The following is a 23,336-nucleotide window of genomic DNA, read 5'->3' on the forward strand; positions in this document are numbered from 1 at the left end:
AGTTAGACATGAGAAAAAACATGAATTATTCCTTCAATGTTTTGAAGTGTTGTTTCATCTCTTCAGCTTTCGTCTTCGGGGAAGCAAGTCGTCCCTCTTTCAGTTATGTCATAAACACTCACGCCTACTCATGTGAAAACCCACACATGGAACAAAAGCACATACACACAAGCACGCATTCACCCAGAAATGCAATTGCACAAACTACACATGGTTGTCGATTAGAATAGATGAGTCTTTAATCTGGTGGTTTGTGAACTCTTTTGATGGCTGTGTTTCACTGGATGTGTTGTGGCAGACTTTTCTCTTCTTGACAGGATTATCCTGTCAAATGACTGTCGCCAGCTCCTATGGAAAGCTTCATCCATGCAACCTCAAACACTGTGGAGCTTTATTTTGAGATATCCACTGTCACAGCAGCACTGTCAAGGATTATAACTGGGCTTTTATTGTGTGCATTTCAGAGTGTTTGCTTCCTTTTCTGAAGCAACCTGTTGCTTAACTCTTTAGTAGAAGGTAAAAAAAAAAAGCCTTTTCTTCCCAGGGTTTCAGCTGAAACCCTATTTTTGATCTGGCTGTCACTCATCACATAATATACTCCGTGATGGTGAGGTACTTGTGTAGTCAGAACATAAAAGGTAGATAAGTTTACAAAATCTAATCACTGATAAGAGATTTGTTGATTGCTTGGCAGAGAAACTAACTGTGAGTGCACATTTTAATCCACATATTCGATTAGGGGTTTGTCAAAAAGGTAAAAACAGAACTGAAGGTGCTTATGTAAACAGACAGCCTATTACTTTGTCAGAGAACAGAGGCATAGCCAAATCCCACATGTACATAACTGGAAGATGATAGCCCATTATATCCTGTGCCAAGTAGAGGAGGCCATGAGAAGGTCACTGGCATACTGTCCAAAAACTGTGAGTGCACAGTTTCTACCACGGGCCGGGATGTGTGCATCAGCGGGTGCTGATTAAACAATGTGCCACAAAATGCAAAAACATTTAACTGGATTAGCGTTAGGTTGGGCAGGTTTAGACAGAATAAACTAAAAAACTGTAAACATAGAACGTGTATAGCTTGCTCATCCATTAGCTTTACATTTTCTCTAGTAACTTTACTCTTTTAACCACCTGCCTCAATATTTTACACTTAGGCCCATAATTTGTTGGGCAAAGACACAGTTTTTGCATTTTTTTGCCTATGTACACAACCACAGTGAATTTTTTTTATTAAACAGTCGATATCTGATGGGAGTACAGATATTCAGCTTTAATTTCAGGGAACTTTTGCTTTATTTGTTTAGGAATTACAGTCATTTTTCTACATAGTATTCTATTCTCAGGGGCCCAAAAGTAATTCGACAAACTATAATAATTTTAAATAAGGCTTATTTTGTTATGTTGTTTTTCTTTCTTTGAGATGTTCTGCTAGGCTTCTACTGCAGCCTCTTTCAGTTGCTGATTGTTGTCTCCACCATTACAACACATAATTTAGTATGCTTCAGATCATGCTGCATTAATTTACTCTTCCCATCATTCTGGTACAAGTTAAACTGTCCAAATATTTTTCCACAACTGTGCAGGCTTTTTTAGCTGGTTTCAGGCAAAGTCTAATCTGTCTATTTCAATCTGTGTGTAACGAACGGTTTGCAGTTTGCAGCCCTCTGTATTTTCCTTCATGACAGCATCTCTCGATTACAGAATTTGACAATGATATGACTATCATATCTTGTTAAAAGTCTCATTGACTTGGTTAGATATGGTGAAGTTGTATTTATTTATATTTTAATAATTCTGTCATCATTCACCTTTTTCACATTTTGTCATCTTTCAGGTCTTTTGATGTTGGTGAGTTGGTCAGTGCATTTATTCTTAATAATCAACAAAATTATTAATTTGAGCCTAATGACGGCCTCCCTCACTTGCATTGACATCTCCTTGGGAATGAACCTCACCTGTCCGTGGATACTGCTTGTCAGTAACTTGTGTAATTAATTCTGACTCTCCGAAAAAGGGGAACTGTGCATAAAAGTGACTGTAATTCCTCAACAGTGAATGCAAAATTTTGTAAAACTCACAGTGTCTTTGAAGGTGCACTTCAACCACGTTGTGATTGTTTGATTTAAAAGCGACTGTGGTGGTGTGCAGAGGGAAAAGTGCAAAGTTTTCCATTTGTCCGACAAAATATGGACTTAACCGTAATTCATAATGAAACTGTAGTGGCCAAAATGTAAGGGCTGACAAAAAAAAAAAAAAAAAAAGCACACAAAGCCATCAAAAATACAACGCTTATTAGACTACCAGGATTAAGAGCTAGTGTATATATGACTAAATGTGAGTGGAAACTTCCCTATTAGAGGAAATTCTAGGATTACAACAAAGGAACAGAGGATGGGATTACTGTACTGGTAGATCAAATACATCCACACATGCATACACACAATAGGCTTTTGTATGACTGATAAAGAGTGGTAGGAGGAAAAATTGGAGTGTGAGACAACCTTTCTTGTTGACAGGTCATATTGTTAATTATAAATGACTTCTTAGAGATAACAGATGGATAGTATCATAAACTGATGAAATATCTGCAAACCAGTTTTTCACTGTCTTATAGCAAATTATTTCCACAGAAATGAAAATGTGTTCATTTGTATTTCCAAACAGTGTTAATAGTGGGTGCAGTTATTTTGACCTTCATCCAAACAAGGCAAGGAAACATGATGTAGCACTGAATAAAAGTGTCTGTCATATCAGACCTGTGACACATCAGATAAACAACTGTGGCGAGGATTTCGGGATCTCAGCTTTATCAGGATTCTTGGCTTACTAAAGAAGATATTAGGGCTCAATTTCAGCTGCTCCTCTCGGACATATAATTTGGTCATTTTGGAGTAGGATCGAGGAGGATGCATATTAAACAGCTATTTTTTTTCTCTTTCTCACTTTAAGTATTTCCATGATGTGTAAAGCTCATAATGTTTTGTGAAACATATTGAGCTTAGTCCTGCTAATCTTAAAGGTTATTCTGAAGTCTTTTACAAAGCTGTGATCTCACCTGGTGTGCCCATATTCAGTGTATTTGAGCGAGGCAGATGTGCCCACATGCATGTTAGTGGTCCAGACTAAACCCCACTCTGAGTGGCCCCAATTGATTTTAGTAAGCCAACTAAAACCACCAGGCTTAGGATAGCTAATATTTTTTGCTTTCACCCAATGGTAGCCATTAAGTCAAACCACCCACTATTATCACACATGTGTGCGCGCGCACACACACACACACACACACACACAGACAGACAGAGTAAAGCATGCTGCTCTTTCACAGCCTTCAATCTATCTGCCTCATGTCAGCAGGCACTCCCTTTCTTTGATTTGCTCATTGCGGTGTTCTTCCATGTTGTGATACCTGATGTTATGTGCCCTCTCTTGTTTTCGGTAGCATGGGCCAGAGACACGAAGACGGATAAAAGAATCCCAGGGAGAGGGAGAATGGTCTGTTCACCCTGCCAGTTCTTTCTTCACATGTAGCCACTGCTTGCAGGGCATAGCCTTGAGAATGCAAGATTGGATCAAAATGATCCTCTCCGTTTCCTTCCTTTGTTTCCCTCTTTGTGTATATTTCAGAAAAGTGTGTATTTATTCAGCCATTGCATTAAACATCCATTTTTCCATGGCAACCAGGCACTAATGATCCATTTAGGATGTGTAGATACAGCATTGCTCACTGCTTTTCATTTCTTTTACATTAGGCCAGGGAGAAATAGAGTGGGAAGGCACTGATGGCTGATAAGCTAAAAAACATGAAGTTATTCGGTTTTATTAACAACTGATTAAAACACAAAGATTTAACCATTTTCTGTGTCTCTACTGGTAAAACAAAATAGACACACGGTGCCAAATTACTAAATAATATGTAAGAAGACCCACTCAGTATCTTTTATTGGATTGGATTAGGGTTACAATTTGTGCTTTATCTGTGGTTTGAAATAATGTGAATACAGTACTTTTTCTTTTAGAGCAAATACAATAACGCCAGACTGCATTAATATAACCAGAAATTATAAACCGAAGGTTGAATATGTTGAATTTTTCAGAGTACTGTGGTATTCTTATTCCATTTGTCTGTCAAAATGTTACACAAAAACCATTTGGCTGAATTTCATAAAACATGGTTGAGAGGTACAGTAGTGTGGAAATGTGTTGAGCCACTCCTCATTTCTTAATACAGTGGAACCCCGACTTACGAAATTAATTCGTTCCAGAGGGTCTTTCGTAAGTCAAAATTTTCGTAAGTCAAAGCACCTTTTTCCATCGCCTTTTGAGTGAGGCGATGCTGGCTGAAGACGAAGTTCTTGGTGGAGGAGGAGGTGGCGGAGGTTGAAGAAAGCATACGTATGCATGCATACATACGTACGTGTACATGTACATGTAACATTATGGAATTTAATTTAATGTTCTTCTAATTTTCTATTTTATATATTTCGTTACGCGGGCATTTTGCCGTACCACGGGCAGAAATATTGCCGTTAAGTGCCTTTGTAACTTGAATTTTTCGTTAAATGGGGTCTTCGTAAGCCGGGGTTCCACTGTATTTTGATAAGACAATGTAAAGTCTAAAGCAGGGGTGGGCAATTCCAGGCCCCGAGGGCCGGTGTCCTGCAGGTTTTAGATCTCACCTTGGGTCAACACACCTGAATCACATGATTAGTTCGTTACCAGGCCTCTGGAGAACTTCAGGACATGTTGAGGAGCTAATTTAGCCATTTAAATCAGCTGTGTTGGTTCGAGGACACATCTAAAACCTGCAGGGACACCGGCCCTCGTGGACTGAGATTGCCCACCCCTGCTCTAGGGGCAGCAGAGCATAGGTTTATCCTTCAGAACAACATTAAATCACACGTGAGATGTTCTCAGTTTAAGGTAAAGACACAACCAGATAACAGTTTCCTCGCTCACTTGATGAGCTTTATTCTGCTTAAACAAGCACTCGGTTTAAGTACAGTCAGTTAATGCTTACCAGTATTTTAGTGCCTCTCGTGTCACTATTGGAAAAAATACACTTAATGTGATGCTGACACGAAATGTGACCATACATTTGCATTATTTTTTGTTTGTATTTTCTGTTCATACCTTCATAAACAGGGGCTCTGTTTTGTATATTAATTTGATCATTTTTTTTAATTTAAATTCTTTCAGATGTATTTGGTGATTAAAAATTAAAGTAGAAGATAGTCATGATTATGACAGACCTTTTACAACTCTTTCTACCAACTCTTTCTTTTCTTTCTAAAAATTGATCAAATGTTTCTGTAGTTCAAGATGTGGCGCAGGCTTGACAAAACAGACAAGAAATTATATTAACAAAGTCCTGATTTATGTGGTCTGTCATTCTGAATTCAGGACTTTAGAGGTCACTGGTATTTTAGTCGCTCTACTCTCTTCCATTTTCTCAACCACATTCAAACCTTGTTGGCTCCTCCCTGTTTTCTTTGCAATGATAAATGTGCTGAGAGTAAATGAAAATTAAAACCAAGGTCAAGTTATTGTATTTAGCTGATGGGGGTTGTGCTTCGTCTAATTGCGTTATATATCATGTAGGGGTAAAAGTGCAATACTGGTTGAAGTTATACCTCAGTTGAGCCTTATCGATTACTTGACATCTTGCAGAATTTGTTTGGTCATAGACCGTATTGGGCTTTTTTTTTTTTTCTTTCTTTGATTTCCTTTATAGGAAATGTGGCTGTTTACAGTCGGGGAAATTGTTATTTGATCCACTTGCTTACTTACAAAGAAATCAAATCTTATTTTTATGACAGTTTCATTTTAATGGAGACAGAATATCAACTGAAAATCCAGTAAAAACATATTAAATAAAGCTTATAAATTGATTTAGTACTTGGTCGTGGAATCGTTGTATTTAGTTTGTGACCAAGTTTGCACACATCTGATGACTGATTCTGGGCAACTCCTCTTTACTGAAACTCTTAAATCCTTTAGGTTTATTGACTGCGACTTGGCAACTTGAAGCTTCTGCTCCCCTCATAGATTTTCTATAGGACTGAGGTCTCGAGACTGGCTAGGCCACTGCGTGAACTTAAAGTGCTTCTTCTTTAGCCACTACCTTGTAGTTTGGCGGTGTATTTTGGGTCATTGTCCTGCTGGAACACCTATCATTCACCATCTTCAGTTTTCTGGCTTTTATGGTACATGGTCCCATCCATTGACCCGTCAATGCAATGTCAGCGTCGACCTGTGTCTACAGGCTAAAAGCATATTGTTACCACCACTGTGCTTGACTGTGGGGATAATCTCTAGATACTCAGCATTTCTCTTCGAGTTGATGTCAGAGAGCTTGTTTATGGTTTCATCTGACCACAGCACTTTCTTCCAAGCCTCCTCTGAATCATTTAGGTGCCTACTGGCAAACTTAAGATGGGCCTATGCATGTGCCTACTTAAGCAGGAGAACCTTGCGTCCCAACGGCCTTCAGATCATTAGCAAGCTCCTCCCTTGTAGTTTTGTGCTGATACACCACCTTTCTCATGATTATCCTCACCCCATGAGGCATGATCTTGCGTGGAGCTCCAGACCGAGGGCGATCAACGGTTATTTTATACTTCTTCCATTCCCAAATAATTCCAGTTGTCACCTTCTCACCAAGCTTCTTGTAGGCCATTCCAGCACTTCCGGACACATCTGCTTTGTACATATAACAAGCTGAGAACAGGAGTATCTGTAATTGATTGGCTGTGTGCCACATGGGTACAAAGCCAATTTCTTGGAGCCAGAATTCTGGCTGGGTTAAAGGGGATCAAATACTTATTTTACTTTTTGTTTGTTTGAGTTTAGAGTGGATTATCTGCACTCTAAGTACTCCAGAGTTATTCAAAAACCTGTAAATGCTCCAAGATTTTGGTTTGATTATCTGTTGACCACCTCGCCATATCAAACAGTCATTGTTACACGGGATTGTCCCCCAAAATTTGGTCCGGCAGATTTAGTGGATATCTCAGGAGTCTGACTCCCTACATTCCCTTCAAGGTTTATCAGTAGCAGCCTGAAAAAAGACAAAAAAAAACCCTTTTCCCTCCTTCTGACATGAACCTTCACTTAGGCTGAATCAGCTAATGCTGTTATCAGTTGCTATGGAGACTGACTGAGTTAGGATGTTGCTGTGGAAACTGAGCAGCAGCTCATTACCACCCACAGCAACCCTCCACACTCGCTTGAGCAGCACCACACAAACACATAGCACATACACACTCATTTAAATACACACACACATACACAGTAAATATGTTTTTTCATGATGTATCAGCCGTGAGTATGATTAATATTGCTTTTATTTAAACCTCACAGAGATACAGTGACATGGTGCATACACCTGTACAAATGTTAGACAAGTGGCATTGGCAATATTGCTCATGTAACTGACATGTATACTGAAATGAGACAGGGTGGGTGTGGGGATTATTTATTGGTCATCATAACTGAATGTATTGTTCCTTTCATCCTAAATGTCACACCGCACACGGCACAATAACTCCAAGACAGGATATGATGTATTTTCTTCCAGACTTCTTTGTTCTGCAGTGCAGGTTTGATGAAGTTTTTGAAGGAATTTTGCGGTGCTTTTATTAAAATTTTGTATTAACAGGTAGCTCACCGTGGGTTCACGTGAGTCAGTCTCTTAAAGATTAAATTACCACTCAGCTCTTCGTGACAGGAGCTAATCACTAACCAGCACTTTCATTATCACTGCATTTAGCGTGTGGCTTCCAGGTGCGCTCAAGCTGAAATTTGCTCTCCGTGAGCCCTTTTTCACCCCAAACACTCAGAGAATGTCACAGTAGGAAAGAAAACACACGTGTTACTAATATTATTCTGTTCAAATGTTCCAGTAACCCACGGCAGTGTGACAGTAAAACCAACATGAATACAATAGCAGCCACTTGAAACTGAAGAAATGGAATTCAGCCATTCTTTATTCTTCTAATTAAAACTGGTGCCTTTCCTACTGTGACATGACAAAATGTCTGCCGTGGAAAGGGCCTGGGTGGGAGGGGGCAGATGTGGTTTCTCTTATTTGCAAATGGATCCTGCCCTTGTTTGTTTCCAGCAGTCTGGGTTTAGTCTGGGTTCAACACAGTCATACCTTTTTACAACACCAGCTATTTCCTGACTTGCCTGCTTTTTGCGAGACCATGCTAGTGAATTTTGTCTTTTAAAATGTAGTTATTCTATTATTTTAATATTTTTCACAGTGATTTAGAGTCACAAACTAATCTCTCCCTTAAACAAAATTACATTCAGTAAACAGTGTAACAACCACATAGGTGAAAATTATAAATTATATGTATAATTAGCGTGGCATGTTACACTTGTTTACATGAGACGATGTTGATATTAGTCATCTCTGTCCACAAGTCTCTGTTAAAATGTAAATGCTGAAGAAAATCTCGACCCATGCACTTGATGAGGGCTTTCTCTCCCTGCTGTTGTTTATTAATTCAGTAGTAGCTGTGCTGCCTGCTGTGGCTCAATGTTTCACTGCTCCCCTGATAGTTTCTGCTGTGATACTGATATATTCAAAAACACACTCTGCACACTGCCTGAGAAGTCCGTAGAATTGACTTTGCAGTGCACCCATATGGCATTTCATTCTAGCTACTTGAAGCACAACATTGGACTACAGTCAAGTGTATTAGCACAGTGTTCTGTATAATATCGTAGTGCTAAAATTATCTTTTATATATGTAGGCCAGAGGACAGAAATTATATTAAGGCTATAATTACACAGGACATGTCTTTTGTCCACGAAGGTACGTTTTCTAAGTGTTATGCACGCTACTTGTGCACACCTAAGTCTCTGTTTGACTTTCTGTTTCAGATGCATTGGGTGAATATAAAAATCCATTTAACATGGATGTTTGTATTCCAATTATAGGCCTATTAACATGCTACACCGCACATGTTGCCATGATAAAACATTTGCAGGCTACACCAGAGCTCCGTATAAGCGAGTCCATCAAATCTCACTGTCTCTTGTTGGTTCACACTTGATCGACAGAGCTTTGTCATAAAAATGAAAATGAAATCTGTCGTATCAAGCATTTTGTCACTGCATCTGCTGCTGAACCCTCAAAACAGTTAAATATAGAAATCAACCAGCGCATTGATGTAGTAAAAGCGTCACCCACTAAGGACATATCTGGCTATCCATATGGTCACTGACACAGCTATAAATACTGCACTGTACATCTTCATTCACCAGCAGAGAACACACACAAGCTTCTACTTAATCATAATGGATTAACTATCGGGTGTTGTGTTTTGGAATGTAATTCCTAAATCTCCCAAACTCATTTTAAAACTATGAATGCACTGTAGTAATTCTTTGTGGACTGCTGGATATATAAACATCACGATATCACACATGCAGTTGGTAAAATTCACACTCACAGACTTGACAATGCCAGTGCACATACTGTATCAAAGTACTCGCTATTGAACAAACCATTAGCACCGGTACTCTTAAAAATGTGAAGGCTGATTACGAGATTGTTTTGCCACATGCAGTAATTCTACCGTGGCAGTGAAAATGAAAGCTGCATCCACCTGCACTCAGCAGCAAGTGGGCACAGCCAGAGGCGGTCTATGTGTGCCCGATGCACACATGGTGCACCTGTTTGGGAGTGCGCTGCACTGTAGGTATTTGTGTACTGATATGTTTGTGCGAGACCGGGGAGTGTTCATTAGCTTACTGGTAATGTAACTGACTGGTGCTGTTTATAGTGGAGCCCACGCAAACTCCTAAAGAAGCTGTGAAAACGCTTGTTCTCTTGTAAAGAGCACCACCAACTGAAGCTCTGTGTCTGACACCGACAGGGCAGGCACTTTATTCCGTAATACATATGGTGTCTCAGCGCAGGGAAATAGCACCGAAACACAGAGAGTGGAAAGAGGTAAATGAGGTCTCGGCAGCAGTGGGTTTAGTCAATAGAGGAAAAAGGAGAGAAAAAAAATCTAATTTTAGTGAGGTCATTTATTCTTTAATGTGCGTGAACCCTTTGTTATTGCTAGTATCTTTTCCTCTTCTTTTTATACACAGCAAATTGCACTGAACAAGGAAAAAAAAAAGTTGGGGAGAGGAAATTTACTTCCATAATTTAGAGTGAAAAAAAGCTTTTCTTCTTTCTCATCCCCCAGCTGATTTCTGTTTTCATTTTCAAGGGGAAATTAAAAGTTATTTTGGTTCACTTTGGAGAAACCACTTGTCCGACATGTTTTAGCTCTCTAAAACACTCGCACTAAATGCAGTGTGCATATTTTATAATAATATCACTAATGCCTTTTGCAATTTCTTCCCACAAAGCTAATTTCTGGTGGCCCTTTGCCTGTATTTATTCTCTTAATTTTGTCCCATTAATTATTTCTTGTTGGAATTCAGTGCTGTGACCACATTTACACATTTGTGTAAAAGTTGTTGTCACTTCATCTGGCGTTTTGTTTTGTGTGTTGTTTTGCTAATTGATTAGGTCATTTAAATTGTTTTACAAGGTTAAATGACCTGAGCTCAAAAAGCATCGCTCCTTTAAAGCAAACTTACAGCTTGGCATTGATCTCGTATTGTTTTTTGGACATATAGGCAAACTGAAGTAGGTGTTGAGTCATCATTCAATCATAAATTTTGCCTCCAGGGATGTCAGGGTCTTGAGTTCCTTGGGGTGGGGTTTTTATCCAAAGGAGTTAATGTACAGTTTTCCTAGCTTTGGCACCCTCTGCTGGCTACATGACAAATTAAAAATGTAATTACAGATGGGGCCAAGCTGCTCAGCAGAGCAGTTAAAGAGTGCTGGTTCATACTGCTGGAGTATTTTCATTATATCATATTCATTGCAGAATGGTGAACATTTTATGGGTTTTTTGTACCAGTTATTAACATGACCTCACTTTCAACCCTGTGCAATGAAAGATGTGACACAATAAATATGAAGCCATTCTGCACTGTCTTCCAGATTTTGAATGCGTTTCTTAAGCCATTAACCAAGAATAAACAGCATTTTCGCATGAGTAGAATTTTGCTTAAGCAAATTATTGCAATTAACAAATATGTTTCCTGTTCAATCAATCATCACAGTGCCTGTTAGTGGTCATTTTTAATATTGTCCCTGCTCCAGCTGAAGAAAGCAGGATCAGCATCTTCCAAACCCCACCCAGTGCATTGATGTGGATTCAAAACAGACCACAGAGGCCTGCGAGGACCCAACCAGATGAATGTCTGTGCCTCATGTTTTCCAACATCTTAGCGGTCCCAGAGAAACAGACATGCACATGCTGAAAGGAAAAAGTACAAACAATGATGGGGTAAATGTGGCAGCACTTCTGGGAATATTCATGCATGACAACATGTAAGAATCAAATAGACTACACAGCATCCTTTAAAGGTAAAGGAACAACACAGTAATGGAGGGATAGTAAATCAAGTATAAGTTATCGATAGTGTAAGTTATAAGCTACAGTACTGTGCAAAAGTCCAGAGTCACCCGTAATTTCTTTATATTTTGCTTTTAATGGGACAGAGTTTCTTGCAAGGTGGTAAAGCAATAGGCTCTCTGAAGCTCTTTCATTTTAAACATTGGCTACTTTTCCACTTGTTTTCAGTCCAGTCCTTGTACTTGACCATTTCCATAAAAATTTCATAGGAATTATTTGTTTGTTAAGCCACTTAACATTAACCTATAAATCATTCAAGCATAAAAAGTGTCCCTAACTCAAGGGATAATTAAAACTTGCCTTAGGCACTTTGTTACTAGCAGCCTGTGACACTGCTAGTGACAACAACCCTTTTTGTTTTTATCTTGGCATAGCTGGTGCATAGTGTGTACTTAAAAGTTTGAGGAAACCAGACAAGTGGAGGACAAAAAAAGAAGTGGCAGGCCTTAGAAAAGCTGAGGTATGCCAGATTACTCAAGACCTGAGCTGAAAATCTGTGGCAACAGGACTTGTAGAGTTAGAAATCAAGATTTAAAGTTTTTGGTCTAAATTCTTGTCAATATGTCAAATTTATGGAATCATGAATGCAGAAAAGTATCATCAGATTTTGATCCAACATGCAATTCCATGTGGAACGCAGTTGTCACCACCTTCATTTGTTAGCAGGACGGTGATTTCAGACACACTGCCAATGCACTAAAACTGTACCTGGATAGAAAAATGTAGAATGGACTATCAGTCATGGATTGGCCTCCCCAGAGCCTTGACCTCAACATTATTGAAGCTGTATGGGATCATCTTGATAGAGGATAGAATAAAAGGCAGCCAACTTCCAAAGATGAGCTTTAAATGTTCTTCAAGAAGCATGGAAAACTATTCCTGAAGACTACTTTAATAAGAAAGCTTAACTAAGAGAGTTCAGGATATATGGAAGAATAAAGCTGGTCATACCAAATATTGATTTTCAAGCTTGTTTGAATTGTGCAAACTCGGTGTATCACATGCTGTATTTCCATCTCTGTTTGCACGTTTCAATAAATTAGGAAAATGGGGAAACAGGTGCACTAACAACATATATAGAAATGATGGGTGACTCAAGACTTTGTCACAGTTCTGTATTTAGTGTTTAAAAACATCACTGATTAGGATTATTTTCCACAATCAAGACTGTGTTATAAGCCACTTTTAAGTGAAACATTGAATCCTCTGACTTAATTCTCAAATGTAAAAATGCAACACATCTGACTCTATACTTTTACTTATTGGTACTGATTACATGAAAGTGGTCTCTCTTTTATGAGTTGAATATGTCTGCCTTTTTTCACGATAGAACTAAAACGAGAAGACATATTTCACCATAGGACAGAAGAAGTTTAAAGCTTTCGTAGACACGTCATCTTCCTGACTTTGTTGAAGTCGTGTCTGTAGTAATGAGTGTGAATAACACTGGCTCTCATATCCTAGTCTAAAATAAATACACTATCTTGACTAATCGTTGGGTTGGTAAAGGACACTAGATTAAGAAAGGCTTAAACTACTGTGGATTTTCTAAGGAGTTAGGCACATATTTCTGCTGACAGCTTTAAGGTCAGATCAAGGTCAGACAAATTAAACAACATCAGTCACATAGACAGTGTATCTGCTGGTTAACAGTGACTGTTTTTTCCTCCCCGTCATGACACTCTGACTTAATTTGTCCAAGCAGAGAGGAGAAAAACTGGGCCCATTGGTTACATGACAGGGAATCAACAATGACGAGAGCTGTATGGCATAATTGTTTTATTTGCCGTCTTTTCTTTTTTCTGTTTCTCTGTTCCCTCTGGCCTTTTGCTAACCCCAATTACATGCTTGCTTTCTTTGCCCTGCTGCCTCCTGGTGTGCATATCCTGTTGGCATAAGGAGCTTTGGCCGCTTTTCTAGGAGACCAGAGTCTGTTCCCATCAGTGGAGCTGTCTGTTTGCATGGGAGTTTTGACTTGGTAGATTAATCCATGTTTACCACAACACAGTTAGGGATGTAACTAACTAGATACCAAGCCAGACTGATTGAGTGAAAATGAAGCTACAGGGATTGTGGTGTAATAAATGAAGTATCAGTGGTGGCTGTAGTGATCTTTGTGTTATTCGTCATAACAGTTGAGGACGGCCACAGACAGTTGTAAAGTTTCAATAGCTTCATTTTGATGCACTATAAACAAAACTGCCTGTCACTTACAGGAAGAAAAGGACTTTGAGAATGTCGATGTCCTCCTATAATAGCTGTTAACTCAATTCAGGTATTTTGCAGAGGCAAACCAGAACTAGATCAAATTTGCATGTATTCTCTTTTTCTGTTGCTTAAATCTAATCTCATCACATCATAGTTTATTCCTTTGTTTTTTTCTTCCTTTTCAGGGAATTAACTTGTCCTAAGTGGGCATTTCTTCCAGGCTCAAATATACCTGTCATCAGTTCCAATAAAAGGAAATGATGTTTGGCAGCTACAGAGTTACTGGCTAAATTTAGTCCCCAAGACAACTCCTAATTCCCTTTGTTGGGGACTGCTTGGCTGTCTCAGTTTTGGCGTGATGGTGATTTATAGTTATTTTGCACCTGGGCCACAAGAGATTTTCTGGGCCTCTGAAAGCACACACACAGGCAGATCCAACACACATCCTGCAAGTAACCTGTTGTGGTTGTAGCTCATAGCATACACAAACACAATGTCTGCTTTAGAGTGGAGCATTTAAAGGAAGCTTACAGGTGAAGCCTGCAGTGCATTTCTTTGTTTTTTAATTGATAAAACTGTGGTTTTGACCTGGAACTTGAACCAAGGTACAGAGAAAAGGCACCAATAAATGTTGAAGTTGGATGTCTTGCAGGTCATACAGCTGCACAACATTCAGTTATAATGATGCTTTTACATACATATTTATTTGTCAGTGTTGCTTTGGGAAATAATACAATTTGAATGCTTGTTGGAGCCATTTCCTACTGAAGGTAAAAAGTGAAGCGATTTAAGTCTTATTGCTTGTGACTGATTACAGGGCGTTTTAAATGATGATGGTAATTCAGTCAGAGACTGTGTGATAATGGAAGGGACTGTTGTGTTCATGAGCAGTTGTCTGTTAAGCTTTCATTTGTGACCAGATGCAGACTGGCATTAGTGGGATAAAGCTGTGAAACAAGCGCAGACACTGAATAAATGCTGGCTGACGGGTTTGACTGACACGCCTACTGCATGACAGGGATTTGAGAAGTTAGCATTATAACTACAAGTGAATAACTAAGAATGGCATGCCATAGCTGTTTTCATGACAGCTTTAACACATTCATAATTTTGATTAAAAAAAGGGAGATTAGCTAAAAAAAACCCTGCCTACCTCAATCTTTTTGTTGTCTCTCAAACCTCCAGCTTCCTCTTTATGTTGAGTTGTTGCCCTTGGGCACATCTTTCAGTCTGAAAGTCATCTTTCAGATTTGGCAAATCAGTAAATAATAATTTTTAATGGTCACAGATATTTACACTAACTATTGAAATGCCTTATATTTAATGCACACAACTGTGACATTTCTTCTCAGCCTCTTAATGTCGAAAAATGTCGTAGCCACTTCAGCCAAAGTGGGCAAGTAGATGGTATATTGTAAAAAATAACAATGTGTAAACACAGAAATATACTCACACACACACATATACAAATGCAACTACAGCTACCAGCAAGGAAACAAATGAAGAAGTCCAGACTCATCTTTAATGCTGAAAAGATTTTTTTTTAACTTTTGAAGTATAGCAAAGTCACATATTTTCTTCCATAATTGCTAATATTACACTGACCTACACATTATAAAATTCAAATGACATGGAGCTTTGCTTTTGCCAAAGTTGAGTGATCCTCAGTGGACATACCAGAGCACGTAGTTGTTGCTGTGGGTGCAGCTTTATGGTTGCTCTACAGCCACTGGGGTAAGAATTATTTGCAATTGCAAAAGCACAACATCAGAGAATTCTCTTTTAATTAGTTAAGGGACTGATGTACAATATGTATGTGTGTGTATCTGTGTGTCTGAGTCTGAGAGTGAGAGATAGAGAGGAACTTAACTGTATTTTAGGGCACAGTAAAAAAAAAAAAAAAAAGTGTGTGTGTGTGTGTGTGGGGGGGGGGGGGGGGGGGGGGGGGTCATTGGTGTAAGTAATTAAATAATCTCCATAAAATTTAGACCACTGCAATCTTGATGTTTAGGGGGAGATAAATATAAACATTTTTTTAAATTCTGAAAAACAATCTATTAGCTAAAAGAAAATGAATCAGTAGATTAAATCTGTGACTGAAATCTGCTGCGATGCTGATTTTCATGTATTGTTTATATTTTGTTGTCTGGTTGTTTTTTGTTGTGATATGAATAACATTGTCACATTTTTTTGGATATTACATTGAACATCATCTCTATGTTTGAGGTATCAAGTGACTCATGAGCCAAAGCAGATAGTTATAGAATTGCACCTTTAGCTTGTTTAGGGGAGCTTATGCCAAAAGGTGTTGAAAGGAAGACTACACTAGATTGAAACTTTAGGAGTAAGGATATGAATTCTCCAAATGTGGGAGTAGAATAGTTTTTTCCCTCTCTCAGCCATATTTGGAAATTCATTCAGGAATACTCCTGGATATGTTTTGTGCAAAAGCTGCATTTTCTAAGGAATTTTCTAAGAAATATCTGAATCCTTCTGATGAAAGCGTTTCGGGAGTACGGGGTCCTGGTCTTTCTCCTGAAAGCTATTCTCCCTTTCGGCCCATTAAGCGGCAAGAGTATAAACACTGCCGTCTTTTTACTGTCGTACGTTAATCAGGAGCTTTTGAACCTTTTCCAGTTGTGTTCCACTCATGGGCAGAATATCGTGGCACAGCAGATGTCTGGAGATGGTCCAGTTCAGGTATGGGGGTGGGTAGTAAGATCCCTTTTTGTTTTTCTGGACATGGATTTAATACTGCAGAAGTGAATGAATCAGTGATGTGTGATCTGTGTCTGACAATACAAAGTTATTCGTGATAACCTGTGAACAGTCTGCAGCAGTGAATTCATAAACAGCATTTCTTTACATTATAAAGTTTCTGGAGACGCTTCTTTGCAGTATTGTATAATGGCTTAAATTAATGTAATGACCTGATGAATGAGAATGCAAGTTTTTAAGATGAGTTTTTTCTCTACAGCTCACTGCCCTGACTGTTAACAGGAGCGTGATGAATTCAATGAAGGGACTTTGGTAGGGCTGTTGCTGAGTCATTATTTTCCAATTAAACTCTTAGTCAGCACTTTAAGTCAAATACTCATCTTTTAAGGGATGGCACAGCGGGTTTAAAGTGGAAAGGAAAAAGCTGTTTGATGGTTTTTCCAAATGTACAGCAGTATTATACTTCTACCATACATATTCTTTATTTTGGTCACAAGAAGATCAGATTTTTAGTGTCTTTGCTTAACAGCTTGTCACCACTGCCTCCTGGAATTAATGTTGCTCTTCATTATATCAGGTAGTTAGGTGTCAGGCGATTTTGAGACTGAGTTTGTAAAAATGTATGTTCTTCGATAGTTTTACATGCTTTTTACCACAGAAACTGTGATGATTTGACCTTAAAAATAGATTTCACTTAGCTGCATCATAGCTGATGATCATTTAAGAGTGTAGGACCAGCGATAAGATAAGACAAGGAAAGGAAATGGCTTGCAAGAGTACTTTATGTCTCTCCTTGGGTCTTCTTGTTGCCTTTGCAATCTAGGGAGTTGGTACAATAAAATATATGACTTCTGACACCTTATTTCCAGATCAGTAATGAGAATGAAACAATTTGTAAAGAAAATTCATCAAAAGGGATAGAATATTTGAAACACTATATTTCAAAAAGTATTCGCTTGTCTGCCTTCACACACATAGGAATTTAAATGACATCCCGTTCTTAATCCACAGGGTTTAATATGATGATGACCCACCCTTCCCAGCTATAACTGCTTCAACTCTTCTGGAGAGGTTTTCCACGAGGTGTAGGATTTTGTTTATGGGAATTTTTGCCCATTCTTCCAGAAACACATTTATGGTTTGGTGTTTTGTGGGGTTGAGGTCAGTACTCTGTGCAGGCCAGTCAATTTCTTCCACACCAAACTTGCTCATCGATGTCTTTATTGACCTTGCTTTGTGCTCTGGTGTGCAGTCATATTGGAACAAGAAGAGCCCATCCCCAAACTCTTCTCACAAAGTTGGAGACATGAAATTGTCAAAAATATCGTGGTATGCTGAAATATTAAGAGTTACCTTCACTGGAACTAAGGGGCCGAGTCCAAATCCTGAAGAACAACCCCACACCATAATCCCCCCACCACCAAACTTTACACATAAACAATGGAGTCAGACACATACCATTGTCTTGGCATTGCCAAACACAGACTTGTTTATCAAATTGCCAGATGGGAAGTGTGATCCATCTGCACTGCTCTAGAGGCCAGTGGTGGCGTGCTTTACGCCACTGCATCCAACGCTTTGCATTGCACTTGGCGATGTAAGGCTTGAATGTAGCTGCTCAGCCATGAAAACTCATTCCATGAAACTCTCTACACATTGTTCATATAGTCTTCAGATTATCTCAAGAAGTTTGGAGGTCTTTAGCGATGGACTCGATGTAGAAAGTTGTCGATCTCTTACATGGCCTACCACTTTGTGGCTGAGGTGCTTTTGTTCCCGATTGCTTCCAGTTTATTATAATACCACTAACAATTGACTGTGGAATATTTAGTACCAAGGAAATTTCACAACTGCACTTGTTGCACAGGTGGCTTGCTATCACGGTTCCATGTTGAAATTCACTGAGCTCCTGAGAGCGACCCATTCTTCATATTTCTGACAATATTTTTTCTGCAAAATCCATCATATAAAATTGAATCAAATGAAAAAATCTCTTTTTAAATCTTGTTTTATTATTTTTACAGGAAAGTAACAGTAATCTAATCACCTTTTTTTTTTTTTTTTGCAATAGTAATCCCTTACCCTTCTAGTTACCTGAAAAAGTAATCGGATTACAGTAACGCTTTACTTAATGCGTTTCTGCCAATCTTTGTCTACTAGTAGGAAGTATTTTGATACTGATAGTTTATGCAGTCTGTTGCTAGCGTAGTGCCATTCATTGCTATTAACTCATTGCCCTCTTCCGAAGATACCCACAGTAGCCTGTAATGTCCAGGTGTTCTGGTATGTTTGGACTGTGCATGTCAGACTAAAGCTAATTTTTGTGTGTCTGCAAATGGAACTGCAGGTTGTGTGTATCTTTAAGAAGTAGAAAAAAGGGAGGCAGACATAGCTGCTAGTCTTTGTGGCTGCAGATGTGGCATCAACAGGCACACACACCCTGATGAGGCCTTCTTTTTTTTTTTAACTGTCTCTTCATCTCTTTCACTCCTGTGCAGGCTCAGCCACTGCTCGCAATTTTCTCACCTATACTTCTCCCCTTTCCTTTCCATCTGTCCCTAAGATGTAGTGATGATGATGGTGTGTGTGTGTGTGTGTGTGTGTGTGTGTGTGTGTGTGTGTGTGTGTGTTAACGGAGGTGCCACCTGCCACTGCACACCCAAAGTACTGGCAGCCTAATCTAATCTCCCTCCTCCCTCTCTCCCTTCCTCCCTCTTTTTCTCCCCCCACTACTGTTCTTTCCCCTTATCCTCCCTCATCCTTTCAGGTCTCGGATGTTATCCTTTCTTGTGAGCCTCGAACAACATTTCATCTAGCCAGGTGAGCTTCTCAATCTCTCCCCCTTTCTCTTTGTGTTGTCATCTCAGCCTCTGTCTCTTCCTCTCTGTCTCCACCGCATATACTTTTGGGTGCTGCTGCAAAGATGCTGCGTCACTGTGCCTGTTTCATATGGACACAAATGCTGTTTCACTGTTAGACCAGTAACAGAAAAAAAACAAATGTTTTTCTTTTTTGTTCCACTTATTTCTCCTTTTGAGCCACCTTGTCATGCTAGGGAATTGTTTGTGTATGTCTACCTGAATTTGTGAAGGTATTGTTTTTATGATGAATCCAGCAGTCTGTGAAACTATAACAACATGCATTATGTATCTGTCATTTATTCAGTATGTCTAAGAGCATGTGCCTGAAACAACTGTGTGATTAGTGCTTTGTGTGTGTGTGTGTGTGTGTGAGTGTGTGTGGACATGTCTAGACGGTCCCAGACAGGCAGTATGACTTTCACGTGGTTAATGTGCAGATTGGAAACGTGCATTATCCCAACCAATGAAGACACTGTAGATTCACTCTGATTGTCAAAAATGACTTCTGCTTTCAAGTGTTGTCAACTGTTATCCAATTGGATGCCACTAATTGAAAAGTTGGAAGAAAAATAAATGATGAAATCACCAACCTCAGCTCTTTTATCTTTTTTATCCGGTTTTGGATGAAGCAGTATAGCTACGGTGGCCCTGAGAGGTCAAATGCACTACTTAGGAAAAAATAAGTAAATAGAAAAATGCTGCAAAAGCTAAAAGAAAAAAATTATGAAAGAAAATGGAAGTGTTTTTGGGGAGATAATAATGTGATGAAGCATCACAAGCTAACAGTAGCAAACATGAATCAAATGATTAAAACACACATCGCCTGCATTTCACTGTCTGTTTCGAATCTCAGTGTAATCCTTTGCATGTTTTGCTTTCTGTCACTTCCGCAGCTTGTCCGTCAAGTTATCATGTCCCAGAAACACTTCAGTTTTCTTTTGTGATTGTAAAAACAATGAATATATATATATATATATATATATATATATATATATATATATATATATATATATATATTAGGGGTGCAACAATACTCGTATCGGTATTGAACCGTTGTGTGTGTGTGTGTGTGTGGGGGGCAAGCTAGCGAGACAGAAGCTAAGCTTGTTGCAACATGGCAACTGCCTCAACGCTACCCGAAATTGAACCTCCCCCATCCTCATTCAGATCTGGCGTTTGGAACTATTTTGGTTTTCATGTGAAGTATGACCCTGATGGTAAGCGCGTCATGGACAAAAGTAAAACAGTATGTCGGATGTGCCACGCAGTGTTCAATTACATTGGTGGGAACTAGTGCGTTAGCGCAGTTAGCTCGTTAATGTGTTGACGCCGTCCAGCCCCATGCACCGGGCGATCCGCAGTAACTCGTTAACGGAGATTTGCAGCATAATGGCGTTAAAGTCATTTTAACGAGATTAACGCTGACAGCACTAGTGGGAACACAATGAATATGACTGCACATTTACGCTGACATCATCCTAGTGCAAAGATAAGTGGAAGCAGACAAAAACAACAAGTACGCATGCTACAAACTTTACCCGAGTCATTTAGACAGCCGTTAGCACATGATTCTCCTTAAGGTGACCTGATATGTTTAATATGCTGCTGAGAATATAGCCCAGAAGAAGGGTATAGTATAGCTTTTATTTTGGAAAGAGCCATTTCTCTGTAATAAACTCTCTTTTCCAAAGATGAGGGATTTCTCCATCAGATAGATTTCTTTTATTTTTTAATTATTTTGTTGTTTCAGCAACATTAAATTTAAAAACTGTACTTTTGAGTTAAAATATATATTTATAATTTTAATAAATGACAAATTAAAAAGGCATGAACATTTTTTTGTATCGAAAAAATATCGAACCATGACACCAAAGTATCGAACCGAACTGTGAATTTTGTGTATCGTTGCACCCCTAATATATATATATATACACATTTAAGTTGAAATGTAAGTCAAAATTTTTATTTTTATTTCAGTGGTGTAATGAAGCTTCCATACAGTATATCCCAGCTTGTTTAAGTTCACTAGCTTTAACTTTACTATTTAACTTTATACTTGAGCAATAACATTTCATTTAGAGATACACTTTTTAAAAATCAGAAGCAACACATCAATATCAGAGATAAATGATTTAACACTACAATACAATACTACAATTTGACCCTATCACACAACAATAGCAACAATGGCAAAGAAGTAATTTCTTAAAGAAATTGTTAAATTTTTAATCCAAATTTTTGTAATTATAAGTATTTTGGCTAAATAGGTATTTAAAATAAATGTTTAGGGGTTTTATTAGTTTTAAAAATTATTTACATTATTTCTTTAAAAATTGTAAACTTAAAATATGCATTAAAATTTACTAATTCATAGTTTGCTAAGTGGTTAAACAGTTAGCATGAAAAACATAGAGAACTATAGTGGAGTCCAAATCCCAGAAAACGTTGGCTGTACTGAACAGTGCTCAGTGATTTTCATCGTTTTAAATATGTTTTTATGCTCTTTCAATTCACTGCAGTTCTTTGTCTATGTTTACTTCTGTTTTCTTCATCTTAGAGGCTATGCTCTAGGACCAAGAACATGACAAGCACAAACAAGTGTAGCCCACATTACTGGATGTACTAACATGCATTTTTTTACACTGCCCTTTGTTTGGCAGCTAAAGACTACCAGCACACCAACAAGACACTGTCATGCCAGATACTAAGAGCAATAACTCGCTTTGCTCAAGGCTTATTATCACTGTCAGTTACTGTTCAAGACAACCAGCAAATAAAGGTTTTTTAAAATAAAAAAAATGCTAGATAACTGTTATCAAATGATCAAACATCAAAGTGTTCTTATGCAGTGTGTCTTGAAGTTAAATTGATGTATTTTGAATTAGTTTCAAAGATATTAGGAAAAAATACAACTGAAGAAGATGACATAGTTGTTGTTGTTTTTTTTTAAAATGGTACACAAACAGAGTCTTTGTGTTGTCACTGGTCATCAATCGGTTACTGCCACCCTGTCAAATATAGTGAAATTACAGCATTCAGGCCTCTTCTCTTTTTGAACACTATGTGTTATTGAGTTGATTTCATTTTTTAAAAAGATTAACTTTCCCATCCATAACCCATGATGCCAAAGTGAAAATATGTTTTACATTTGCTATCCAACAAAACTGGCATTTTGTGAACCACATTGGTAGGACTGCTGCCCACTGACCAAAGAAACCCGTGGATATTAAGAGAAGGATAAATGATGCCGCATACAGAGAGAGCCTGAACATAATCCTGTTATTGTTATTCTACTTTGTACCATGCACCTTGTTATTATGGGCTATTGAATATACATTAGTGGGAAATTGCTTTTTTTTGTCTGTGTAAAATTGAACCTACAATGCAGTCACATTTGTAAAAACAGGGACATTTAAAGCATAAAACCACTGTATGTAACAAACTTGTGAACCTTTGCTCTAAGCAGTTTTCTCCTTACTGACAACACACCAGTGAGACTCATATTTAATTATTTACTCACTCTAACTGGCTACAGGTGACGATTTTCACTGGTGCCTTTAATGCTGCTGTTTCTACAATATTCAGAGCTGTTCAATCAATAATAATCATTCAGCTCCAGGGTCTACGTTAGTGCTTCTCACTTCCTCTTGCACTCTCTTCTAGAAGTACACACACACACACACACACAGAGACACACACAGACAACAATCAGTATGGCTGAGCAGGGTAATGTTTGTCAGTTTCCGTGTATGTTCAAACACAATGAGAACATCTGATGTGAAAACATGCAACCCTTCTGCACGTCTCGCTTTCCCTGCCGTCACCATGAGGGAAAACGTTAGTGGCATTTCCCAGCAGGTCTGTTTGACCTTCTCTCGTTTGTTTAGCCTCTACTTTCTCCCTTGCTCGATCACAATTTGGTGGCTAAACCAGAAAGCCAGGCAATCCTTACCAGAGAATGTTTCACTTACATATTATGCTTTATAAGGGAAACATTCTCAGTTGTGTGTCACAAAGTTGAACAAAAATATTAAAAACTCACCCGCAT

General features: G+C 38.5%; 1 protein-coding gene across 13 annotated transcripts in view; it reads left to right on the forward strand.

Moving 5' to 3' along the window:
* Window positions 1-23,336, forward strand: part of LOC134645758 (microtubule-associated protein 2-like) — a 91,515-nt gene that overhangs the window by 8,559 nt on the left and 59,620 nt on the right. For 12 of the 13 annotated variants that reach the window (XM_063499330.1, XM_063499335.1, XM_063499337.1 and 9 more), the window contains exon 2: window positions 19,195-19,247. The exons of the other annotated variant lie outside the window; for it this stretch is intronic. The gene's annotated coding sequence lies outside the window, so the exon portion shown is untranslated. The remainder of the gene's footprint in view (window positions 1-19,194; window positions 19,248-23,336) is intronic. 13 annotated transcript variants of the gene reach the window in all.

Source organism: Pelmatolapia mariae, linkage group LG16_19, assembly GCF_036321145.2.
Source record: "Pelmatolapia mariae isolate MD_Pm_ZW linkage group LG16_19, Pm_UMD_F_2, whole genome shotgun sequence".
Classification (NCBI taxonomy): Eukaryota; Metazoa; Chordata; class Actinopteri; order Cichliformes; family Cichlidae; genus Pelmatolapia; species Pelmatolapia mariae.